This window comes from Grampus griseus, assembly GCF_964374135.1.
Source record: "Grampus griseus genome assembly, chromosome: 5".
Classification (NCBI taxonomy): Eukaryota; Metazoa; Chordata; class Mammalia; order Artiodactyla; family Delphinidae; genus Grampus; species Grampus griseus.
The window spans coordinates 71,196,580-71,217,482 of NC_138998.1; positions in this window are offsets into that span (position 1 = coordinate 71,196,580).

Genomic DNA, 20,903 nt, shown 5'->3' on the forward strand with positions numbered 1-20,903 from the left:
GCCTGAGGGAATTATTAATAGCATTCCATGTCATTCTCAGAAGTGTTCTCGTTTGAATACTGGACAAGATAGGACAGAAATGGCTGCATAATTTACTAACCCCAGTGCAAAATTAAAATGTGGAGGCCCTTGTTCAAAAAGCAGGAAAAAAGTGCCGTTAAAGGTCCTAAAATATAAAACTTTTCCCTTTCTTCTGCAGTCTCTCTTGACTTGCTGTGGTGTTTTTTATTTTATGTTGTTCTAATTAAAATTTTTTTCAATTATTAACATGAATTTTACCTTTCATCTTTATATTATGTAATGCAATATAAGAGCATTTAACTAGCATTTGGAACCACCAGAATTACGCAATTCACATTTTGCAGTTTGTATGTGTATATTTATTCTATCTTACCAGAACAGAGGAAATGTTGCAAAAACAGACTCAGCTGTTTTTATTTAACCTTTTGACATTCATACATTCGACCAACACTCTTTACCTTTGGCTTATTGATGAGAAAGAAAGGATGGAAAGGAAAAGGAACTATGGGTTGTCCTTGCTTTCCCTCTCCTTCTGTGTCACAGTATTCGGCATAAGTGATTGGCTGGAGGGAAGTAACTTGAGTAAGAAAGGATATGATAGGGTTCCACGGTCATTTGTGTTTCTTAAATTACCTTCCTCAGTGTACACAGCAAGTTCTAGTTCTAAGGGAGAATGTAGCTTCTCAGAGCTGTCATCAGCCCACTGACTCAGTCATAGATATAACACACTTACCTTGTACTCACTTTGAGTTCTGGCTGAACTCCATGCATTATGGATCCACTGGCATTCTGCACTCATGGGCTTTGTGAATGCTCTATGCAAATGGAGGAGCAAGGAATGGTGGTGGACATCTCCTCTGTTCATGTGCGGGCTCCAATGTCTCATCAGACTTCACTTGCAAAACACAAGTTCAAAGATAAAGTCAGGAATTTCAAGACAGCAATATGGAGCCTTAAACCATGATCATATGCCTGTGAAGTCCCTGGGTAAGATAAGGACTGTGTATGGTTTCTTGAACTTTGGCATGCATCAGAATCCCGTGGAGGGCTGGTCGAAGCACAGAGTGTTGGGTACCACCCCCAGAGTTTCTGACTGTAGGCCTGGGTGGGGCTCAAGAATTTGTACGTCTAACAAATTCTCAGGTGATGCTGATGCTGCTGGTCCTGGTCCTCGGACTACACTTGGAACACTCTCTAAGAGCAGTGAGTCTCACACTTGACTGTACATACCAATCACCAGGGTACCTTGTTAAAATGCGGGCTCTGACTAAGCAGTTCTGTGGTGGGGCTGGTATCGCAGGTCTGTGGCCACACTTTGAGTGGCAAAGGTCTGGAGTAGGTAACAAGTACTACTCCAGGAGGAAGACAAGCTGGAACTTGAAATGGGCTTTAAAGCGTGGGTAGAAATTGCTTAAATGAAGATGAGAGCAGGACGCATTCCGGGCAGGACAAAGGGGACTATGCAAGGAGAGGAAGCAGGAACAGTGAGTAGAGGGATCTGGCCAGAGCAGGGGCAATTACTGGGACTAGGGAACTGGGGGTGGAGAAACTGGCCCAGCCAGAAAGCAGAGGGTCCTCGGGGCTTGAATGTCCCCCCTAGAAGTGGCAGTTTTGGAGAATATGCCTGGATTACCAATCTCCCAAAGCAATTCTCTATACCCATTGTCATTAAACCCTGAACAGCCAGTCAAACTAGCAGTCCCCAAGGGACCAAATACTCCAAGAGTGTAAGTTCTTTAGGGGGCCTCCTATGTTGAGCTCTAAGGTAGCAGAGGCCTGAGTCAGGAGATCTGGCTTCAGGATCTGGCTTGGATGGGTGACTCTGGGTGAACCAGGCTTGTCCTTCTTCTCTGTAGGGTTCCCCTATACCACAGGGGTGGGGGGTGGGGCCTTAGATGATCTCTCAAGTCCCTTTAAACAAAAAGATTACATAATTTTGGGAATCTGCGTGTTCCACCCCTGTCAACACCCCTGCCATGAGGGTCTGCCCTAATGAAACCCTGGTATGCAGGGTCAGGGCTGAACAGAAGTGGGGGAAGTGGGCCTGGTGCTTCCCAGAGGAAGGAGAGCTTCATGGCACTCCTGTTCCTGATCTTGGTGTCTCTTTACAGGATTAGGCACTGAGTCCCCAGGGATGGAGGCAGGTCCAGCCCTCAAAGTAGCATTCTCAGGAAACTTATCTTGACCATTAAAATCTAAAGTAGATCCAGGTGTGACCAGGAAAAGGTAGCGGGTAGTATTGAAAACAAAGCACCAAACGGATGAAGCTGTGGAGTAAAACAATGAAGCCCTGCAGCTTCTTCCCGCCTCCCTCTCTGCTTACTGCGGCCCAGACTCAGGGTTTCGGGGGAGCTTCCAGTGCCCTGGGAGGGGATTGTTGCTTGGGTTTAACACGGGTGGGAGGAAAAAGAAGGTCATTGGCCAATAAATAAACATGATTCTAGCAACTTGTAGATATTAACTAAAACTATGCACAAAAGATCAGAAAATTTCTCTTTGAAGGCTGGATGACCCAGTAGGTTTATCTCCTCCGCTGCAAGAACAGAGAGAGGGCACCCCTGCTTCCATTTGGCTCTGTTCCTATCATCAAGAAAAGCCTCCAGGGCTCTCCCCCGCCCCCCAGGGAGGTGGGTAAACCCACTTCTCTGAGGTTTTTAATTCCTGGGGTAATCCCTTCCTTCCGTGCCAGGTCGGGGGTGGGGAGAACCTCGCATCCAAATCTTTGATCTGGGTTGCAGCAACAGAGAAACACTTCTATAAAACTGTCAGGAAGATGGGAAGGGGCCTTGAAAGAGGGGTTGTAAATGGGCAGTTCACCTTTGATCATTCACCCTAGATTTTTTTTATAGCCTAGGATTATGGTTTTAGAAGTGCCCTTCCTGTGTCTGCACAGGAACCATATGATTTAAGAACAATTAGATTATTCTAAAAGTTTAGAGAGGTTGTGAACAAAGGACTTCCATTTTAATTAAAGAAAAAGGAAAAAAAAAAAAAAAGAAAACATCAGTCAAACAGTGAAGGTGATCCCAGAGCTAGTAATAAGGTGGAAACCCAATCTGGTTTTTTCAGTGTAATAGGATACTCTCTGGCCTGGCAATTCCACTAAAATCTATTAACTGACAAGGGTAGGAGATATATTTTTATTCCTCACTCCCCACCCCTCAGATAAAAGAAACAAAGCTTTTGCTGTCTGTCATTGTTGGATTTTTATTTCATGCTACTTAAAATGTCAGAAAAACAGAAACTTAGTCTGACTTTTTTTCACTTGGGTATAAACAGATATTAGGGCTCCCTGCTGATTTCCAATTAATTTCATGTGTGTGGTCAAATACTTCATAGAAAAACTAATTCATCATGGCTGTGTCAGTCTGTGTGTGTTTCTGTGAATGTCTCTCTGGCCTCCCACCCCAATACCACATGAAGAGAAAGAAAGTTTACAATCTGTTTGTCTTCAAATCTGGTCAGTGAGAGATTTCATCTTTGCCTAGGAAATATAAACAGCTTCATGTCAGTGTTTAGGGAAAGTTTGCGATTTGGCGGGGAGGAAGAGACTTCTCAAATGTGGCCAGTTCTCAGCCCGTTAGCCACGGCCCTCCTGCCTGCTCCCTGAGCCCTCCTCTCCCAGGCAGCATGACTGTGAGGCCCCCGAACCACACTGGTGGCTGCACCCCAGGAACACCCCATTTCCTGCGGCAGCCCTGGCTTCCCTTGCTTGTGCATCAGCTGGGAGGCAAAAGCCCTGTCTCTGTGGAGCTGGCAGGTTTGCCTGGCATTCACCACACCTAAGCTGCTACCCAGACCCAATCCAAGCCACTGGGGTCATGGGGAACAATCTCTTCCCCTCTAACCTTTGTTATACAGCTCTAGCTGCCTACCTCCTTCTCCAGCACCCTTGACCCCTTAGGATGGAAGCGGAATCCACTACTCCATTGGCCGGTACTGAGCCACGACCCAAGACAGGGCTTCTACCTTTTCTGCAGCGGGTCTAGACCTAATTATAGAATTACCCAACACATCATCATCCCTAAGAGGGGACAGCAGGCATCTGGTGGACAGTTAGGATGGTCTTCCTTGCAGTGAGAGAGCCACGGAGTTAGATGCTGTCATCATTCCTGCACAAGGCCCTGACATCTGCTTGGGAGGCCCCAGAGCTGGGAAAGTGGACACCAACCTCTTGTAGTTGGACACCAACTACAACCTCAGAGCAGAGCCCTGAAGACTGATTGATGGATGATGTGAACGGCAAGGGATGGGGTCCTCTTTAAGGGAGCTGATCAGGGAAGTCCTCATAAAGAAAAATATTTAAAACTTCAGATATTCCATTTTTGAATGATTTCTCTTCTTCCCTATCCTCAGCTACACACACACACAGACATACACACCACAATTTCTTCTTTCCCTCATGATTATCAACAAGCACCAGAGATTTTTTTCTTGCTTCTGCCCAGTAATGTATAGTTTCCTAGGGTGCAAATGACAAGGAAATATGTGAGTTCCAGATGTTTTCATATGTTCTGAAATATTCAATGCCTGGGTCTTTATGACCCCAAAATAGCTCATCAGAGTAGTCAAAACCTCAGACAGTTTGAGACAAATCCATCTAAGTATTCACGTATTCATTCGTTCATCCAACAAATAAGTACTGAGTGTCTTGCATGTGGAAAACAGGAACCATCCAGGGAACACAGAGGAGAACAAGACATAGACAGTTGTTTGGTGATACGTAGATGAGCCCTTGGTGGACTCATCAGACTTCTCCTTGCCATTGCGTTGGCTTCTTAAAGAGCCTCTTTCAAGTTCTCGGTTTGTCTGCAGCTCTCAGGCTATCAGCCTGTGTGTGGTACACACTCAGTTTGGGCTGCTTGGAGATGGGAGACTGGGCGTCATTTCTGCTCACTCTCATCGAGACAGGATCTATGTGCATGTTGTAATTTTATGTTCTTTCTGCTGGAGGTTATTGGTTACCTTAAGCCTGTGGCTGGGAGAGTGGGTTCCAAGATGGCAGGCTCTCAAAGGGCCAGTAGTGATTGACAATGGGAAGGCCAGAGGGTCCAGTCCTGTGGGGAAGACAACAGTAAGGTAAGTTAGAAAAAGTGAGTGCTTTTTAGAGGCTATCGTTTCTACTGTGTCCAGACTCCCCTGGGTTTAGCAGAAGCGGAAACTGGAGCCCTGTTAGGTCTGCCGTAGGAGAAGGTATTGTGCCAGAAATCTACGACAGGATGGAGGAGTTGGGAATGGGATATGCGCTGAGCCCCATTCTAAGGGGAGTGGACTTCCCAAGTGCAGGAGACAAAGCTGAGTGTAAACTGGAGGGTGAGGCTGGACAAGGGGGACAGAAGAAAAAGCCTTCTATCCGAGGTCCCTCAAGCCTGGGGGCTCAGTGGGATCAGCCTGTCAGGTTCTCACCCAGGAGCATCTTAAAGGCCGTGAGCTGCCGTTGGCAGTTCTCAATCTCTCTGACTTGGAAACCTGGAATCCTTACCCAGGGATCTTTTCACAGCTTTCCACCATTAGCAGTTCCTCAGATCTGTATACTCTTCAGCAGCTGACCAAGGGCCAGCCCCTGGAGGACTTGGGAACACAAAGGGATTCCAGGGTCCCTCATCCTTATCCATGGAAAACCTAACGTGCAGATGCCACCTTAAATCCAAGAGAAAAACTCTGTCACAGGATTCACAAGAAAGATTAGTACATCCTTATGAATTATGCATTCCACTGTTTTGTCTTGGTTTTGTGTTTGCTTTTTTTGCATTCCATTTTTTTTTTTTTTTTTTTTTTTTTCCAGTACACAGGCCTGTCACTGTGTGGCCTTTCCCGTTGCGGAGCACAGGCTCCGGACATGCAGGCTCAGCGGCCATGGCTCACGGGCCTAGCCGCTCCGGGGCATGTGGGATCTTCCCGGACCCCCTGCATCGGCAGGCGGACTCTCAACCACTGCGCCACCAGGGAAGCCCCTGCATTCCATTTTTATTGGGAGGAGGTCAAGAAATACTTGTTAACCCTAATCTGCCTGACAAACTCTTCTTCTCCTCCTCCTTCCCACAGCCCTCCACTTCTAAGTGAAGTCCTCCTCACTCCTCCCTCATCCTTAAAACTTCCTTCCTTCCCATCACAGCCCCTCACTGCATTGGAAACTTGGAAATGTGTCTCCTCCACAACACTCTTAGCTCCCTGGTGGTGGAAACACTGGCTTGTTTTCCTTTCATGCCTCTCTGTGCCTGGCACTTCACCCAGCACAGAGCTCCATTAAATGTTTGTTGGACCAGTGAATGAATGAGGGGATGAATGAAGGCATGTAAAGCTGCATCTGATGTGGACGTCAGATGACTGGGCAGACACTGACGACCAGGCTGGCATCAATGTGCCTCCTTTGTGCTGGGAGGACATCACTGCTGCTGGCCCACCTCCCTCCCAGCCAGAAAGGCTTCTTTGCCCCTTGGGCTTGCCCTGGTGGCTGTGGGTCCTCCTGCATTTTCAGGGCCTTGACAAGCACAGAATGAATGCTCCTTCGGATGGCACCCTCATCAGGTTACATTCAAATCGCCTTCTCCCCCAAAACTTAAATTGTCTCTTCTTCCTCCTGAGGTATAATAATCCCTGCAACAGATTGTTTCCTGTTCTATAAAACGACTCCCTTCTGCTCGCCACATCCCCACCGTGGCATTACCTTCTCTCAGTGTTTTCTACAGTCCTCCCTTGGGCTCCAGCTTACTTTTCAAATAGGCGCTTCCTTGTCCCTGAGCACAGATTCCCCACTGACACTGGAACCTCTTGCCTGGCATCTGGCAGGTCTCAGCCTCAACTCAGCATCCCTTGGCTTTGTAGACAGATGATAAAAGAGGAAGGTCAACCCTGTCTTCTCACGTGCAGTCCTCTCCCTGCCACCTTCCCAGGACCTCAGCTCCAGGATTGTTTAGCCTTGGTAGTTTCTTTCTCTAATTTCCCAGCACACTTGGACTAGACAATTGGAGATTCAATTAGAGAGTGGGGCATTCTGCATGCTGTCCCAGGGAGATTCACCATTCCCAGACCCCCCTCTTAGTGGATTACTGGTGTCTAGGAGGGCATCAGTCACTTGTGGTTGCCCAGCAAGGAGAAACAGTAGTGGAGTGGGGTGGGTGGGTGAGAGGTGTGGGAGAAGGTTAGGAAAGAAGACTCTAGGGTGGGTGGGAACCAGCCCACCAGAAGTGGGTCACCTCTGCAAAGCCATAGGCATGTAGGCCCTGGAGCGGTAGGGTCCTACCCAGAGCTAATATTGAAGGAAGCATGTTCTGGGAGGGACTGAGATTATAACACATGCGTGTTTGCATGTGCGTGCGTGTGTGCGCACGCACACACACACACACACACAGCATCAAACAGTATCCTCTGAATCTACCCCAGGCTAGAAACCCAAATGGGACTGAGGTATTTGGGTTGGGTGTCCCGTAAACTGTGCCCACGCAGTCAGTGTAGGCACTAGGACTAGCCACTGGTTACATTAGGAAGGAAATCAGGTTAATAGGCTATGACTTAGGGCAACGCTACACGAGGAAGGTGCCGGGTAGTAATTTGCTTCTAGATTCACTTTCCCCCTTCTCCACTCTGCTTTCTGCACGGACAGAGGACCACAGCCGTAGGGGTTCCCTGTCCTCTGGCTTTTGATTGGTTTCAGCTGATGGAGAACCTCAGCATTAGAGGGAAGGAAGGGAGGGGTGTCAGGTATTTATTCCCCCAACTCCATCCTATGACATGGCCTTAGTCTGGCTGTTTCCTTCCTTTCAATGCATCCCAACTCTGCACAGCTCTCTTTTGTGGTTCTGGGAACCTCTCTCTGTCCTTATCCCGTCAGACTTAGGGAGAGTAGCAGCTCTGCTCTGTTAGCCCTGGGTTTCTAAACTGTCCTTTGTGGTTGTCCCATACTCCAACCTTATCTTTGTTATTAGTTAGCCCGTTTATAAGTAAAACCTCCTTGAATTATCCTAATTTGACAGTGCTGTTTGTCCCCTGTTAGAACCCTGACTGATACAGATAGAAAATCGTATTTCAGTAAGATCCCCATTTTGTTTAAAAAAGAAATAGTCAGGAGCTCAGTTGAGCTGGAAGAGCGAGCAGTCAGGTGTCAGAATAGCTGATTGAAGCTACAATGAGCCAAAATGAAAGTAACAGTGAAGCCTTTAATCACTTGCTGTGATAGTATAAGCAGGAGGCTGAACCCGAGAAGGCGCTGATTCCCTCCTGTTTCATTTTCTCCGTGAAACGACACCTTGGTGTAGGGCCAGGTGGATCAGCGCTGCTGTGGGGTGACCTCAGTGTTGAAGGGGTTCTGAATAAGAGGCTCTGGCAGCTTGACAGACCTGGGAGCGGGTTGGGGGGAGGACCGAGAATGGAGAAGTGCTGGGTACTGAGTCTCAGTGGGGAGAAACGGCAAGGTCCTCCCACCTCCCTTTATACAGAGGTCTCAGCAGAGGTACCTGGAAGACCTCTGCCCAAGCCCTCAGATAAACAGACTTAGGCATGAAGACACCAGGGATAGGGATGTAAATATGTGAAGGGCTTGACTGGTCAAGGAGCCTGAGACTAGGCTGCGACTCTCTCCAGAGACTGTTTTGCCCAGGCTGTGCACCGAGGCCAGTGCATGGAGAGCAGCTTTCCCGGTATGGCTGCCAGGGAGAGCCTTACCTGGGGTCAGGCCTGGAAAATCACACGGGTTTGTAAGCAGGAGCTGGACTCCTCAACTGTAGAAACACACACAATGGATGAAATACACCAAAATATTAGCAGTGTTTTCTCTAGACCTAGCTGTCTAATAGAAATGTAACATGAGTCACGTATGTCATTTTAAGGTTTTTAGTAGCTGCATTAAAAACAGGTGAAATTAATTTTAATAATATATTTTGTTTAATGTGTCCAAAATATGTCAAGCACCTAAGTGTTTAATGATAGACTTTATACTCTTTTTTTTTGATACTGAATCTTCAAAATACAGGGTGTATATTACACCTATAGCACATCTCAGTTCAGATGTTCACATTTCAAGTGCTCATGGCAACACGTGGCTAGTGCTGCCGTATTCAATGGCACCGCGCTAGGTGACGGGATTGCAGAGTCTTAAAAAGTATTTTTCAAGTTTTCTACCACAAACGTGTTTTAAATTTTATTTTATAAATCCCCAATCTATAAATGTTATTACATCTGGTTTTGTTTATTTTCAATTTTATTTTAGTAAATGTTTCCTCTTAAAATGGATCATTTCTACCGAGGAGATCATTTCCTACCACGTAGCAGCAAAGTTTGAAATAACAGATTATACTATTTCTGGACAGCAGTAACATGAACAGCAAAGGACTTCCAAGAGATACCTGTGAGTAAGCAATTCAAAAAATGTCTTCTTAAATCACTTTATGGTGCAAGTATTTGTAAACATATAAAATACACTGTTGGGCTGCACCCCACAGGCTTGTGAGCCTTGTAGTTGCCCAGCCTCGAGACCAAAGAAAGAGCTTGGAAACAGGGACAGAGGCACCAATGGTTTATTGGACATGGGATCTTACACAAAGGGTCCTGGAGCAACACCCCACTGTGTGCAGCAGAGAGTGGGCAGGACATGGCAGCAATCTCCACTACTCAGGGAAGAAGGAGGCTACCATTTATAGGGGGAATTGATGTCAGGTGGGCTCATCAATTACTAGGGACTAATTAAGCCCTATGTAATTAAGAGGATTGGATAGTCATGTGAGCGAAGCAGGGACTGGTTGAGCAGGGGATGTACAGAGAGCAAGAGAGCAGCCATTCTTGAATGGCTTGACCATACATACATGTATGTATAAATGTCTATGTTGTCTGTTACATTAAATATTTAATATATTTACATGGAAAAGGATTCTCTCCTTGTCTGTGGTGGCCTAAGAAGGAAAGGGGCTATTACCATCTTGAGTGAGTGAGCCTGAAGTGCATCATCTGGGCAAGGGCTGCACTTGGTCCAGCCTTGAAACCTCAGGAAGAGGGGGTGTGGCTGCAGCAGACAGAGGGGGCTGCTCTGGGCGGGCACCTGGGTTTGCACCTGCTCTGGCTGGGGCCTCCTCTCTTCCTGGAGTTGCTGCCTGCGTGGTCGGAGCACTACCCAGACCTAAACCATCCTGCCCCAGAACTGGGATCTGACCCACTGGAAAATAGGCAACTCTTTCTAACTAACTCTAGATGTTTTTCAAGGAATAAGTGGAACTCTAAGTGCCAGTTCCAGAGATCAAAGGAAGACTCAACTATGCAGCCCAGCCCTGCTCTATGCCAAAAGGTGAGTGTTTACTCTTGCACTTTGGGACAATAAAAACATAACTTGCCTCAGAGTTCACAGTCCTAGGTTCGTAGGAAGCACGCACAGGTTGGTTACCTGGTTGGCAGGTTGATTGGTTTGGAAACAGGTGCGTGAGAAGGTAGCAGAGAATCGGCCCTGTGGCTGGAGGTGGTGTGGAAATGGAAAGAACCTGAAATGGGCATCAGGATGCTTCCCCTTGACCTCTCTATGTGACTTTGAGCAAGGCATCTCCCTACCTGGGATGTTGTGTTTCTCCACGGACAGGGGATTAAATTAGAATCACGAGATGATCTCTAAAATCCATTCTAGTGAAAGCATTTTGTGATTTTTGCCTCTGGAGGAAGCATTTAAAAGGCAGCCCAAAGGTGAATTTGAAAATGACTTTCAAGTCTGATTCCTGAGAGAGCTGGGGCCAGAACTGGAGAGAGCCTGCATTTATCATTAGGATCGCTGTTGGGTGGAAAAGAACTGCCCCACAGCCAATGACCTGAGTAGGCAGGATTCACTGAGAACCGCCTGGACAGACTTCAGCCATATGAAATACCTTGGGATAATGGTGCATAAAAAGCATAAAATTACAGAAGTGTAAGGACCTTGGGAGATCATCTAGTGTAATCTAGTCCCCATAAGAGGGGACTTGCCACAGGTCACATAGTCAGTTAGGCAAAAGACAGCTCCCCTGACTCTTGATCCAGGTCCCCTGCCATAGAACTGTCCACTGCACTTCCTCCTTTGCAGATGTGCAGAGTGAGGTGACATAGGCAGAGAGAGAGAATTTAACCTTCTGTGAATGGTTTAATAATATGTTTCAACCCTATACTTCTACTTTATTATTACCGGATACCTCTTTCTCTGTTTCCTGATTACTCCATCTTTGTCCTTTGGCTTTCAACGTTTATTAGCGATGATAGATGGAATACAGGGACACACAGTTTCATTCAGTAGACATTCACCGAGAGCCTTCTACTGCTGAGGATGCTAGATAAGTAAGACACTGGTCCATCGGAGCCTGGGAGATCCGCTTTCCCTGCCAACCACAGTCCAAGGCAACGAGCTCCGTAACACCCATGGAAGGCACTGCTTCGGGAGCACGGAGGAGAGGTGGTTTGCCTTGTCTCAGGCCCGTCAGGGATTGTAGAAGGAGATAGGTTGGCAAATAGAGATCTACCTGTATATAACAGATACCGATATTTTGCTTATTTGGTAAAGGAGTTGAATTCAGCCTCCAGTATGGGTAGATATTTATATTTAATCCACAACCACCAGGCAAGGGCCATGGAAACAGGACCTCCCCAGGATTCAGTCTCAAAGTTCTGCTCAGTCCGCAATTATGCAGCCACGTTCTCCACCTTGTCTTTTTGCTGTTGTTTACACTGCCAGCTATATGCGCTTGGCTTATTCGCAGCCTAAAAGCCTCTGCCAAAGTCTTTCTCATCCCACTGAAGACACAGACCTGGGGAAGGGACAGCAGGCTAAGCCAGGCGCATGACTGAGCATCATTCAGGGACCACGATGGGCCTGGGGATTCCCTTTCCACCAGGAGGTTTGGGGGAAAGCTTGATGGGAGTGAAAGTTAATCTGGGTCTCTTTGAATAGAAAATCAGCTAGAAAATGCCAAGCACGTGACTTAGTTAGTCCTCTCTCCGGGTAGTCATTTACTTGTAAAAGGAGCACTAGTCAAGCTATAAATGTCAGCTCCTTGCCTCTGCAAATGTGGAATAAGGTAACCCCCTGAGTGCTTCAGCCTGTACTCTTAAACCAAGGATCCCTGACGTTGGTGGGGGGCAGGCAGACACACTGTCTAGGAATCAGCTCCGCCCCCCCGGGAATGGCCCTGGGTGCTGTAGCTTTGGGGGTTTTTGTCCTCAGTGAATTTAATGCATCTCCTTCCTAAGGGCAGTTCCTAACTCTACCTTTATTATATACAAAAGATGATAACTCTTTAAAAACACCATGAGAGCTGAGTTTTAATGCCCAAGCTTGGGTCTCTACCTGGCAGCTTTTCCTGTATCTAGCCGAGCTGCTCTCAACAGCCTTCTCTTTTGTGAGCTAATCCCTCTCTTGGCTCCTGTCTGTTAATGGCCTTCCCCATCCCCCTGAGGCAGCATGTGCTTAATGATATCCAATAAAGAGGGAGAATTTTCCTTAGCTATCCTCTAATTTTTGGAATGTATTGTCCCCTCCATAGTGTCAGAAAAAAAAAACAAAAACGAAAACAAATTAAGCTCTAAAGCAGCAGGAGAGCTAATGGACCTGTCTTTCCCAGAGAAGGGAAAACAAAGCTTCCAGCCATTTGCAACTCCTGAATCATCCCGCTGAGAGGTGATCAGTCCCAGCCGGATAACGAGCTCAAATTCACCTATTCAGTGATTGGCCTTTGTTCAATTCTCTGCTACCTGAATTGTCTTCCTCACTCCGCCTTCAGATACGTTGAACCAAAAGTTCACCTGAGGGGCAAGAGATGGTGATTTGAGCATCTAGCCATCATAAATCACTGGTGAAGTCTTGAAATTCAAGGCAATATAAATCTGTGCCATTTGGCTCATTATGGACTGGTATTACCAGAAACATTTTCAGTGCCGATTGTTTTAAATATGAGAGTTCTTTATTATTGTCCCCTGTCCATTCAGATCATGGAGTGATTATTATTGAATATTAAGGGACTCTATTCACAGAGCATGAGGTTCCCTCCCAATATTTCCAATTTATTGCTGTAGATGAAATACACATACAGTAATAAGTCAGTTTTAGGAGAAGAATCTTACCCTCCAAACCTTACATAACTGCACTGTAATCTTGGCTTTGTTCCTGTCCAGATACTGGGCTGAACACTGACAAAACAAGCCAGCCAGTTTGAACCAAGATCTCATTTGATTGTTTTCCCCCCACTAAATTAGCACATTTCTCAGGCATCATTCGGAACAATGGTTCTCAATCCTGGCTGCAATTAGAATCATCTGGGGACCTTTAAAAAAAAAATCAATGCCCAGGCCCCACTCCAAATCAATTAAAATAGATTTTCTGGAGGTGGGCCTGAGGCATGGGAATTTTTATAAAGCTTCCCTGGTTTTAGCAATGTGCAGCCATGGATGCGAATCACTGTTTTAAACACGATCAAAATTAATGAGTATGAGTTTTGCTTGCACAATGACTATTAATTTAATATTTGTATAAAACTTAACATAGTCATACTTCAAGTCAAATAAAGCCAACAGGAAGCTATATCTATATAGTGAAAAATAGTCATGTTCCAATGCCACTTAGATTAGCCAGATCTTTGGAGGTCATAAAACAATAACATAAACAAATCTGGCCAAAAAACGTTTTAGCAACCAGTTTCTTATCTGGCACGTTTCTAGTAGCCCGGGGCTGTTGAGGTGTCAACATTCACTCTTCATCCTCTCCATTGAGGGAGCCTGGTTGGAAGCCAAGGTCTAACTGCACTACTGGGGGGTGGGGACAACTGAGATCAGACCCAGGACACAGCCTCCTCACACCAACATTGGGACCACTGAAGACTGTGGCATCTTCTTCTTGAGAATTCCATGACAACCCGAAGCATCCACCTCAAGGATGTTTTCTCCACTCCACCACATCCACCCTTCCCCCCCGACCCCCAACACACACACCCTGGGCCAATCCTGAAGGCAGCTCTGTGTACCAGACACGACCACACTCCAGAAAAGACATCCTGGCTGCTACAGGTCTGCAGCTTCCCTGCTGAGGCAGAGCCTGCTTCCCTGAAATTGGTTTGCCAAATTCACGTGTCCCCAAATGGTCCTTCTCACAGAGAGGTCTGATCTGCAAGCCTTATAACATCTTCGTTGCTTTAAAGAATGGAAGAAATGTCTGTTTCTAATTACAACATTTACAGCTCCCTTTTCTCTCCTACGGAAGACAGACCCAGCTTCTTTTTGAAAACTTGCAAATATTTCACATTTGTTTGGCGAGCAGATTTCTTTCCAGGTTTTTGGAAAGCTGGTCACTGACACATGGCTGCTGAGTGATATTGTCGCTGAGTGCAAACATCACTTGTTCCCAGCATAGCCAAACCTGCTTTTAGGCCATGCCAGGAGGAGGGAGGGGTGAAACTGTTGTGGAACCGCCCCAGGGCTGCTGAGAGTGGTACTTCTGTCTGCAGAAACTCAGAGAGAAGAACTGAACAAGGTGTATGATGGTCTGTCTTGAACCCTGCCCCTACCCCACCCTGACCGTGTCCTAGACACCAGTTGATTCTAGTTCAGGCCTCTATTTAGCATGAGACTACAGAAAAACCTAGTGTCCTTTTTGGGAGTAAAAACGGAATGGCATAGATCCTGGGATATCAGGCCTCTGGTCTGTCCATTCTGAGCCTGGTCCCAGTTACCACTGGGCTCCATTAACCTGCTAGATCCTTTTCTATAAAGGGTACAGATAGAGCAAGATCCAGCCTGGGGTAACTGGCTGCTGAAGCCAGGTGCTTCAGGGTCCTACTCCTGAGTATAATAATCACCTTGGACCCCAGGTCAGCTCCTCATCTGTGCATATTCATGATGGTCAAGTGTCATTGGGGATTGCAAGACTATTTAATGTAGACACTAGAATGTTAGCACTAGAAGGAACCTCTTACATTACAGAGGGGTCTGTAAGGCTTAGCCAAGAGAAATGACTTTCTCAAGGTCACGCACTAGTTAGTGCCAGAGGTAGGAGGAGAACCCAGAAATCCCAACTCCCACACAATGCTCTTTCTACCACCCTTTGCTTTCAGATTTTAATGAGAACCAGACTATGTGTGTAAGTTGATGAGCATATTCTTTTCCCAGAAGAGAAGACTGCCTGGGGAAATAACATGATTAATAGAATGTTACTCGGAGTTTCAGAGGGCCAGTCCAGGGTTTGTGCTGGAGAGAAATGGGTGAATCCAGGAGTCAGGGGTGCAAGAAGCCACACTGTGAAACCCATGCAGAGAGACACTCGCTCCCCCACGTTGGGTGCAGGGAAACTTTCTGTAGCTCTACGGACAGTCAATAAAGAACCAGGAAAGAAGCAGCGCTCCAAGAGGAACCTAAATCCCTGAGTTAGAAAAGGAATTATTCTGAGAAAGGAGAGAGAAACCAACAGAGGGAAAAGTTAATCCCTTTTTAACTGCTCTTTGTTTCCGCACACAAGCTGAAGCAAGTAGGAGGAATTTCCAGCTCAGAACCCCCAGTCAGAAAAGTCTGGTCAGTTTATTTAACCTACAGCCAGTCCAAGAGAGGAGACAGGCAGGGACTTAAAGGGACACTGCCATTTTATGGGGGGAAAAACCCGGCTGCTGGAATGAAACTGTTTGTTCTCAGCTAAGCCCAGTGCCACAGTCAGGAGGGCAAGGATTCCCTTGATGCCAGGCATGGGGGGAGGCAGGGGCAAGTTCCCAGGGGCTACTGGCAGGATATCGCTGCTCTCTCCCCAACTCTCTGGAAAAATACAAGCAAGGAAATTTGAACTTGGTTCTTGAATAGGTTCATTTTGTGTATGAGTGTAACATGAGCACCCAGCAACCCCCAGGGCTTCGTCTCTGGTGACTTACCCCTCAGTGGCTCTGGAGACTGCCAAAAAGGGCTGGTCTCTCAGAGCTCAGGCCTGGTTGTCCTCTAGTTCCAATCAAAGGAAGACATGGAAGGTGATGAGAATGTGTCTGAGGGGCTGGAGGTCAGTCCTGGGGTGCAGCCTCCCCTCCTCACGGGAACCAGAGTCATGTTGGCTGGGATCCCTAAAGAAATCCTGGTAACAGAGAAAATGAGCTAAGAAGAAGGAGATTTCTAAGAAAATGGTGACGTTTATGTCAAATCAGGAGTGAGCTGGAGGGCATTAAAGTGAAGCCCCAAGGAGCTGCTCAGAGACTAAACAGTGGGTTCACACGGCCCAGACTCTGGGAGGCCATTTTTCCCCACAGCGGGTGCAGGCTGACTGCCCTAGGACAGCCTCTCTGAGGTCCCTTCCCCCTCCTCACAGGGCAGGCTTCAGGCTGGCAGCTGCACTGTAGAGACTGGGAATGGAAAACCAAGTCTCTACTTGCATCCTCAGTTCTGGCCACTGTGCTAGGGAAAGCTCTTCCCCCAACTGTTCATTCCCAGATCTGAAAAACAGAGCTGCAGAGTCAGCGTTGCCCACCCAAGGGCTCTGACAAAGGATGGGCACAGTTCTAAAGACGTACACAGAGAGAGGACTAAGGGGTAAAAAGAAAATTCCACCTGTCTTCAGGGCGACCACTACCCCCCATCGCCTGGGCAGCAGCAGGAGGTACCAGTTTTGTTCCAAACGAATCCTGGACTGGTGAGCACTGCTGGCCTCAAAGCTATAAAGTTGCACCCCAAGGACATCCCAAGGCCCTTTGGTGACAGACCTCCTTAGTCGGCGTGGGTGTAACTCATGTCCACCCTGTGCCCAGCTCTGGGTGGCACGGGAGACAGCGGGGAGGAAGACGGACACATCCCCAAACTCATTGAGGTTACATTCTAGTCAGAAAAACAGATAGCAAGCCAAAGATGATGTGAGGGAGCTAAGGGAGGAGCATCTAAGTAGGCTGGAGGGTCGGGGAAGGCCTCCCAAGGGAAGTGACATAAATCTGAGATATGGGGATCAAGAGGAATTAGACAAATGGGGTGGCAGGGACTGTGAATTGTCTCTCAGTAGCCACCTCCTCTTCTTCCATAATCGCAGAATTTTCTGTTGAGTCTGTGACTTCCCAGAAAACAACTGCAGTTCCCAGCCCCTCTTACAGCCAGATGTGACTAGATTCTGGCCCGTGGGAATAGGTGACTACCTTCTGGCCCGTGGGAAATGAAAAGAGGTGGAGTGTAAACTCCTGGATTTGGGGAAGGGAGCTGACCCTCCTCTTGCCCCTTTGCCCCTTCTACCAGCTGCAACGTGGCAGTGGTGGGGAGCCTTCTTGGAGTAAGTCAAGGAAGGTGACACCCCTGGTGACCAGATAGAAGCTGCCTGGGCCTCTGATGAGCTCTCAGACCAGAGAGGCCACAGCCGCTTGGAGTTTTATATGAGAGAGAAATAGACTCCTACCTCGTTTAAGCCACTGTTATTCTGGTCCCTCTGTTAGAACGACCAAAGTAATAACCTAACTAGTACACAGTGTGAGGGAGCAGCAAGGTGTTTCTGCTTCTATTCATCTGATCTTCCCAGGAACCCAGTAAGTAGGGGATTATTATCAGCATTTTGGTGTTACAGAATCTGAGGCTGAGAGAGATAACTGTCTTGTCCAAGGTCACATGGTGGTAGAGCCAAGGACCCAAAGCTCAGGTCTTCGTCCCTCCAAGTCCAAGGAACGTGCGCTAGGCCACACTGCGTCCCTCTCTCTAGAATGGGTTTCTGTGCTTCCTCCCTTTGTGAGGTGAGTCGTCACCAAACCAATTACACTCCATCCTCATCCCCCTCCCCTAGACCAGTCCAGACATAGTTCATGGTCTTCACAGCACAGGCCCTGCCCCGCCGCTGCAATAGGTTTAAGTGCCTACCTACATGACATGGGGATTTGGGGTCAGGGATATGACCCTTGTCACTTTTCTCAGGGGAGCTCTTAAATTTTATTCTAAAAGGGAGTACTTGGAAGTATCCCCTCTCCCCCAGCTTAACCTGCTTTCCCTGTGCTAAGGACCCAGGAGACTTGAAGACACCAACGCTTGGAGAGCCCAGGGGACCCTCTGCTCCTTCATGAGGGCAAGTTGCTTCTCTCCTTATTATGACAATCTAGACTTCTTAGCCGGAGTAGCCCAGCGCCTCGGGCGCTCCTTGGGACACTGTGTAAGAACAATTCTGTTATTTAATCTTTTGTTAGTCCTTTGACTGATGGCATGGGAAATCATGGGCTAAGCCATGTTCACACAAACCCTCAGCTGCTGTTCTCCTACTGAGGAGCTCCTTAGGTTATGAATCACCTCCGGGGTACAGCATCTGAATAACTCAGATTTTAAAATATTGATTTTTATTCCTCACAGCCAGGAGGCAGCTTTACACAGGCATGTGGCTTGATTGGGCCATCGTGTGCCTCAGATGCCTGTAACTTGCAAAGATTTCATGACTGAAGCAGCCGGGGAGGCAAGGATGCAGCTTCCTGGGAAGCCTGCTGCTTAATGTTGGACCTGGGGGTGGGATGCGGGGGTACAGGTCAGGCCCCGGGCATCATCTCAAATAAGCAAAAACCACGTCACTCAGGCAGGCCTCGTCTGGATGCCTTCCTCTTTTCTTTCATGAAGCTCCCTTCATGTCCCTTTGTTGTTACCCACAAAGGACATCTGAAAATCAGGCTCCTCTCTCAGTACTGCTGTTTTCCTCTAATTGCTTTCCTCACGCATTGCTGTATTAGCTTTGAGACAGGAGGCTGCTCTAAATTGGTAATAACTCTGAGGATTCTTTAAAATGTTTTGGAAATCTTTACGAAAGATTATTGAGGCTCTCAGATAACCCCTCCCTCTCCCCACCCCACACCCTCTCCCTGGGTGATTGGCACACTCCCACTCTTTAATCCTCTGCCTGTGTCCCCTGGAGGGTCTGTATCATGGCCAGCTCCCTTCCTTGAGCTCCTGACCCACATGTCCATCTTTCTCGAGGATCAGCCTAGACGGCCCCCAAGCCCTCAGACTCGCCATTGAACTCATTGTCTTCACTCCCAAGCCTGCTCCTTCGCCTGTTCTCCCCGCTGGGTGATGGTGTTTCCACCCCCTCCCAGTAACCCAAGTCTGAAGCTTGAGAGCCAGTGTGCACGGTGGGTCACTGTGTTCTGGCAGCTACCCTTTAATGTCTTTGATGTCTATTCTTCTTTCCATCTGCTTTCCAAGTAAGTTCCAAATAGTCTCCTAACTGATCTCTCTTATAGCATTCTTGTTCCTCCAATCTGTTTTCTACACTGCCGTAAGAATAATCTTCTACTATGCAAGTCTGATCATCGTGGGATTTTAGGATTCTTTCAATGGCTCCCTCCTGCCCTCAAGGTCAAATCTCAATGCCTTGGCAGGGCCTTGTCTCCATCTCTATTTCTTCCTCCCACTCCCCAAACATGATGCTCCCAAACTGCTGAGTTCTCACACCTCTGGACTTCTGCCTGCGCATCCCTCTGCCTAGGACTGCCTTCCTCCCTCTCCCCACCTGGACAGTTTCCTCAGCCCTCAGTTCAGGCATCTCCACTTTCAGGAAGCCTTCCTGACCCCCCGGCCCCTCACAGCAGCCTCTGCACATTGTCAGAGCACTCATCACCAGCTAGTCTGGGAGATCCTGAAAGGTAGGAATTATGTGTTGTTTGCCTTGTCCTAGCGTCTGGCAGTGTATCAAACTCAGAGGAGGTGCTCATTAAATGTTTGTTGCAAAAATGAGACTTTGGGGAGCCCTAGGATGACATGGTTGCTTTCTCCCAAGATTTCTGTCACTGCTACTTCACCAATTTTTTGTGTTCGTGAAACTTAAGGTAACACCAGTTTAGGCCAATAAAAGCAGTTTCCTTAATTTTTTTTTCCTCTGGGAATATTAGTATATTAATTCATTTAGCCATCCATTAATCAGTCACTTCATTGAACAAATATGAAACGCCTCCCCTATGCCAGCCCTTGTGTTAAGTGTAAGGGATACAAAGCTAAGTGACACATAGTACAGTTTCTGTCCTCAAAGAGCTAACAATCCAGTGGTGAAGACAGACGTGCAGACATATCATGACAACATGATATGTGATCAACATGTGATCAACGTTACAGTGGAAGAAGGAGGTGGGAACGATGAATGCTGGGTTAGAACCTCTCCTTTGAGGTTCTCCTGACCCACATCCTTTCTCTGTCCCTGGATTATAATTGCTTATTGTTCTGTTCCGCCTCCCACTAGACTAAGAGGTCATTGAGGGCAGAGACTATGGGATTCATCTTTGTATTCATTCATTCAGCAAATATTTATTGAATGCCTATTGTATGTAAGGCCCTTTTAGGTGGTGTGGAGACAGCACATAATAACACAGACTAAGCTCTCTGCCCTCACAGAGTTTACAGTATGCCTAACACAGTGCTTGGTACGTACATAGTCTCTGGAAGAATATTTGTTAAATGAATAGAGGGGAGACTCCGAGGGATGCGAGCATTTTTGTCAAACTTCTGGAGGGTGGCCATGGGAAGAGAAACACACTTGTTCAAGGATGTCTGAAAGGGCAGGGCTAGGACCAATGCAGGTACATTGCATGGGAGCTGGTTTGGGAAAATTAGAAAGAATTTTCTGTTAGTAAAAGCTATTCCATGGTATGATAGAGTGATGGTAAATGAATGACACAGAAGCTCGTAGAAGGGATTCCTACAGTGGGCTCAAGGAGCTTAAGCCAAATGACCTTGAGGTCCTTTCCAAACCTGATATTTCATCATTTGGACACACTGAAGTTTGTCCAAAATGTTCAGCCATCAACATGTGTGGCAAATTGGCCATTGGCTTGTGGGCATTTTCTCCAGAAAGGAAAATAAGCAAACACTAGCACCATGACAGTTTCACAGAGACTAACCTGGAAATTTTGGTTGTATGGGGACTTCTCTGTCTCACCTGGCACCTGAATCACAGCTTCTCACCAGCTCTGACCCTCGGGAGGAAATCA